The sequence below is a fragment of the Adiantum capillus-veneris genome, chromosome 1 (genome assembly GCF_014529385.1).
Source record: "Adiantum capillus-veneris isolate H3 chromosome 1, ASM1452938v2, whole genome shotgun sequence".
Classification (NCBI taxonomy): domain Eukaryota; kingdom Viridiplantae; phylum Streptophyta; class Polypodiopsida; order Polypodiales; family Pteridaceae; genus Adiantum; species Adiantum capillus-veneris.
Genome location: NC_140931.1, coordinates 179,743,503 through 179,749,527, shown reverse-complemented (window position 1 = coordinate 179,749,527; position 6,025 = coordinate 179,743,503).

The following is a 6,025-nucleotide window of genomic DNA, read 5'->3' as shown; positions in this document are numbered from 1 at the left end:
AAAGTGGGCACGTGAGGCTCGGATGGCCAGTGTACTCATAGCTATGACCTTGGATGCCATCTTGGAGGACTCAAACTCGATCTGATAGTAGCCCCGTCCGAGAATCTAGACATCCAAAATATTTCCCACCTCTGCGAGAAGGTGGGCCTGGAGAAGGTCTCGCAACTCTCCTCTACTAGGTTGGGTGCCGAGAATCTTGCAGATGACCGAGGTCGCCTGCAATCGCTCTACCTCGGCGGCTAGGCTCGCTTGCTCTGTAGGCGAGAGATCATGTCAAATGGTGGGCTCAACGGGGTCAAGTGAGGGGGCTTCTGGCGAGTCACTCTGTGGCGAAGCTGGAGCCTCCATCTCTGTCTACTGTTCTGGCGTAAGAAGAGGACGACGGGAGGGGTGCTGCAAAAGGGCGCGTCAACACTGCTCCAAGGAGTTGGAACAGACGCCGAAAGTGTCGAATCTGCAGGGAGCAACCGAGGCGGAGGGCCCAAACTGAAGGGTGAGCGCGCCGAGTCGGGGGGGGGGGGGGGGGGGGGGGGGAGGGGAGCGGGTTGGGGCTGAGGGCTGAGGGCGTGCGGCGACAACAGGGGCTAAGGCTGAGGGCGGGCAACATGAAGCAAGGGCTGAGGGCGGGCGGACTGGCTAGAACAGGGCAGCGCGAGGGGGTGGGCAGCGGGGGCAGAGGGCAGGCGGGAAGGGACAGGCAAGCGGGGGCAGCGGGGGCTGAGGGTAGCGCGAGGGAGGGCAGCGGGCAACACACGAAGGAAGGGGGGGGGGGAGGCGATGGCGATGGCGCAGCGAGAGTGTACAGCAGCAGCAAGCAAGCGACTCGCCGGATCAAAGCCTAGGTTTTTTTTAATCCCACATAAAGAAATTTTTCTCTGTACCTTGTTATGATTTATAGGTTGACACTTGTTGGTTCAGATTTGACAAGTGAAATCCATTTGATTCTAGCACTTCCCTCCCTCCTCAACTGTGTCGTCCCTTGACACAGCTTCATGGATTGAAGCAATCTTTGGGTTGATGGTGGCTAGCAAGGTGGTCTTTAAGCGCATGGAGGACTTTTTCATATCTGATTTGTCTCTCTTTGTCTAGTACTTGCAAAAATTGCATGGTGACTCTGTTTTTAAGTTCAATTGTTGGCTGAATAGCCAACAAACCTTGATGTAAGGTTGTTGACCACTGGCCCAAATATCTTCGTTCGCCATGTGAAGAAACCTGTATAGAATGCCTCTTCAATTGTCAACATATTGCTAGATAGCAGAAACATGCATCTAGCGTAGAAGCCGTAGAGGACTTCTTTTGAAGGCTGACCACTCAAATCATAGCGTAGACCTTTGTTGCCTGTGAGGAAAGACATCCATGGTGCTCTTGCTTTCTCAGGCTCATTAAAAGTCTGAATGCAGGTGAGTATCATTCTGAAGATCTTACAAAGCATTGCACATGAGAGGTCAGGGAGGCTCTTAAAGAAGGTCATTGCACCCGTTAGGGTTTTCATCATGTATTCTTATGTTGCCTGTCCCTTCTCTAGACCTGGTAGTCGTGGGTAATTTAGCCATGTTGGCCTCTTCTTCTTTAGTGCATTGTGTGCCTGCCATATCCTTACCTTTGGCACAGACATAATGTAGGGTCCTTTTGTAGGGCTGTTGGTGCTCTTGTGAACAGAATTAGATATTTGGAGTTCTTCAACCAGTTTTTTCTCCATTTTGGATGAATATCATCTGAGCCTTCTGCCTGCATATCCTTGTAAAGTCAGTCCTTAACCTACAGTAGCTTCACCTTTATCAATGGGTAGGGTAGTGATTGATGATGCCATTGAGCATTGATTTGGTTGGGAGTGAGCTAAATTACATTTACTGAGTGGAGAACTCTCAACTCCCAATCCATTACTGCTTTCCATTCAGCATCTTCTTCTTGGACAATCCTCTCTTTCAGCGCATCTTCCTCAACTTTAGAAAGCTGGACCATTAGCACTTGCTCGGTTTCAATGATTGGTACTTAAAAATTTGACTCTCCTGCTAGCCCTTTTGACGACTGTGTTTACATATCAGCAAAAGAAACTGATGTTATGTCAATGGTTGGCTGCTCAGAGGTCCCCGCCTCATCCTGAGTTTCTATTTGTCCCTCTCTTAGTAGCTGATTGACTCTCTTCAATTCCTCTACATTAGGAAGAGAATGGGGTCTAGCAGGGCCTCTTTATTTGGCAGTTTAAGGAAGTCAAAGCTTTTGTATTAAGAAAGTAATCAAAGGATAGCTTTTGAATTCAAACAGAAAAAATGGCTAGTTTATTCCAATTCAAAGTTTCCCCCCAAAATGGAATTTAAAATCTAGCGGGCTAACCGTATCATGTAGCATATCTATGGAAAGAGCTCAATGTGTAGATTGCAGATCTATGATCTCCGCTCAAATCAAAGATCATATGTGGGAGAAATGGAAGGCCGAGAATCAAAAAATTATCCATCTCCTTTTTGGGGGGAAAAGTGCATCCTTTGACCATTCTTACACATCTCTTACACACCCACCATTCTTTCACACATGGCGTATACCTATTTGTCAAAATGTTAATCACCTCCATAAGCTCATGGAAAATAAAGAGGCCCTCCTACACCCCATCCTCTTCCTAATGATTTACTTGAGCAATTGCTCTTTTCTTTGGACCTGCATCAATGCAAGGTCTTGTCTCTTCATTTGTTCCAGCTTCAGCTCAAGTTTAAGGTCCTTGTTCCTCTTTTCTAAAGTCTTGTAGACTTCATCTATTCCCTTGATTGAGGCTACAATTGGGTTTTCTCTTATCTGTCTTAGAAATGATGCTTGATCATTGATCCACTGCTTGGAGTACTTCAAAGAGGCATTAGCTACATCGAGCTGCACATGGATCTTTTGTACTGATTAGTGGTTACTTCTGTCAGTTGTTGATCTTTGCTTTTGCATGCATTGGTAGATAACTTTGTCAGGAGCTCTCCCAGCTCTTCCGTCTCTTTTTGATGTTTCTCCTTTGCAATCTGGTGTATTGCTGCTTCATTTTTCAGCTCTATAATCTGTCCTTGAAGAGCTTCAATGATGTTCATTATGTCTTCTAGCTCTCCTTGTAGAGCATCAATACTTGCTCCAGCTCTTTAGCCTTGGTATTGTGGCTAAGTGTTGATGTTATCATCTTGTCTGTCATCAGCTGCATTTGCTTTGCATACTTTTTTACCTACATGATGACTCCATCATTAGTTTCCAAGTCTTCAGGCTCTACCTAGGGTTGTTTAGAAGTTTGGGCCGTTTTGGTTTGTGGCTCTTTTGTTGGTGCAGTAGCTTTTTCTTGTGGCCGTGGAGGTGGTTCTACTTCTCCTCCTTGAGACTTTGCGAATGCCTCGGTTGCTTCTGCTTCTTGAGGCTTCATGGATGCCTCAACTGCTTCTACTACTTGAGCTGCTGTAGAGGAATGTTCTATAGTAGTTGTTTTGCCTTCCTTGGGTTGTTCAAAATTTGCTTCTTCCTATTGCTCAAACTCTTTTTCCTTGTTGCGTCGTCTTCATTAGATTTATCTATTGGTGCATGCCTTGGGCTCGGCATGGGCTGGTCTTCTTGTTTCGTATTTGGTGATGAGGGTCTCGGAGACATCTCACTCTGTTTGACAGATTTTGCATGTCTCTGTTGCTCAGTCGCTTCCTCCGTTTCTTTTCTTTGAGCTTCTTGAGCTTCCTTAACCTTTAAAGCTTCAGTTTCCACATACATCTGCTTGAGCAAATCTTTGGGATCCTCTCGACCCTTCTTTGCAGGGTTCTTGGTCCCTTTATTTCTCTTAAACTCCATCTTTTGGGGTCTTCACCTGTAGCTTGGCAGCTCCTTTTGTATGTCTGCTTTTCTCTTTCAAATCTAGCCTTCTTTTGCTACAGTTTCTCTTGGTGAGCTGCTATTGCTTTCTTTTTCATTGCTTCAATCCGTGCCCTTCTTTGTTGTCAGAGCTTTCAATGCTATGGGCTGCATGGGAATTCCTCATCTGATTTGTATACTCTCTTTGTTGATCAAGTGGTCCTTGGAGAAGGTTGAGCTGAAACAATCTAGGTGTTCTGATCTGGGGCTGGCGGCAAATTATCGGCCATTCCAATAGCATGATATTCTATTCTTGTTAACACTTCTAGAGCGCCCATATATGTGATCTTTCCCTCTTTCTTTTTGCCCTTCAGTGTTGTAAGCACGTACTACACGTGATTTATTGCTTGTTTGGTTGTCAACTTCAATACTTGAGTGAAAGTAGTCGCAACCGCATGGTTTGGAGTTGTGTACCGTGGCGGTCTCTTTGAGAGGAACTAGAAATGTGGATGGTAGAGGCGAGCCGGTCCCTCTAGTTGCCTTTGGATGAGATTAGAAAACATGGCAGTAGTAGTATCTTTGGTAAAAGTACCTCTTGTCTTTCTATCTCTTGCCCGCATAGTCATACCTTTTGTTGGTGGCTTCAATGCCTCAACCACTATTTCCTTAGTGATCCACCACATCAACCTTTTTCCCTTGTTGATCCATGATTTGGGCCGGCCCATCTTCCTTGATGGAGGAAGCAATTCATATGCTTTTTGGAAGTCCATTTTGCATGGTTCCTGGTCATAGAAATCTTGAAGCCCCAGCCTTTTGTTGGCTTCCTTTGTGTCTGGTTTTGCCGCTACATCATAAACCTCCTTAGGTAGCATTTGCAATTCTACCTAATGTCCTTCTTCGCTCTTGAATCTGCGAGTGAAAACCGTTGTGTTGTTTCCTGTAGCTGTTCTTTAGACAAGTAGGTCTTGGTTGTCTTCACTGAGCTTAGATCTAACTCGTACGGTGGCAACTCCTACAACTTATCTTTCTGGGACACCCTTTTCTTGCCTTCTCAACCCTTTTTAGAGAAAAATTCTCTGAATTTTTCTCTAAAATGCCCTGAGTCTGAATTGCTGACAAATGATGTCCATTTTGCTTCAAATCAATTTTGGAGCATGCATAGATGCATATAAACATGTAGGGATCAAAATCTTCCAGTTGAGGTAAAAATTTCAACAAAAGTAAATAATCACGATTATTACAGCTGGGGATTTTTTCCAACTTTTTGCATTTTTGACATCATCGGCTTGAAACATATGGCATTTAGGTACTTTGAGTGAAGTGTGGGCTCATTTGAATGCACATGGTGGAAATAGTGCCAGATTTAGGCTTTTAGACTCTAAAACAATAGATATAAAGAGATTTTGAGTTTTTGAGATCCAAATTTACTCAACTTGATTAGTCGGCTTGGGACATCATGTTCTTTGGTCCCATAAGGTCAAAGTTGCAAATTGCACTCATTTTGGCAAAAAAGTAAATAATCACAATTATTTTTTAAAAAATCAATTTGTCCATTTTTTTGTTGCAACTTGGTTCTAGGCATGATGTAGAGTCTGTGTGTGAAATATGGGGTGATTTGGATAAAAAAATGTGACAGTTAACTCAAAAATTGGATTGAAAAGACGTTTTTTTGACAAATTCAGAGTTTTCTTGATCATTTTGTCTCGTACTTGACATGTGGCATGTAATAGATGTATACAAGTGATGTGTGAAGTGAAGAGATCAATTCCAAGCCAAACAAGCACAAAAGTGAATAATGGCGATTATCTAAAAGTCACTTTTTTTGCAAGAAATGACAATTTGATGACCTAAACATCTTTAATAAATCGAAAACAAGTCCTAAAATAAATTTGGTAAAGTTCGGTCGTGTCGGTATCACTTCGTGCTCTCGTCGACTCTGAAATCACCAATTTTTGTGACTACTTGTCATGTAGAGTTGGTTAGTTACTTCTAAAGCTATGGACTTGTCTGCTACATAGTCCTGATGCTACTCATCCAGTTTTGGCCCATTTGGAGTCAGTTTGACTTCATATGTCAAATTTAACGCTTTGTAGCCTTCGAGGTATTTTTTGTTGTTTGAGAGCTTGCCTTGACTATTTCCATGAAACCATTTAGTTACATTGTGTATAGACCCAGTCTATAAGCTGTCCGTGGAGTCAGAATCCAATTTTGGCATATGGCAAAAACCTAG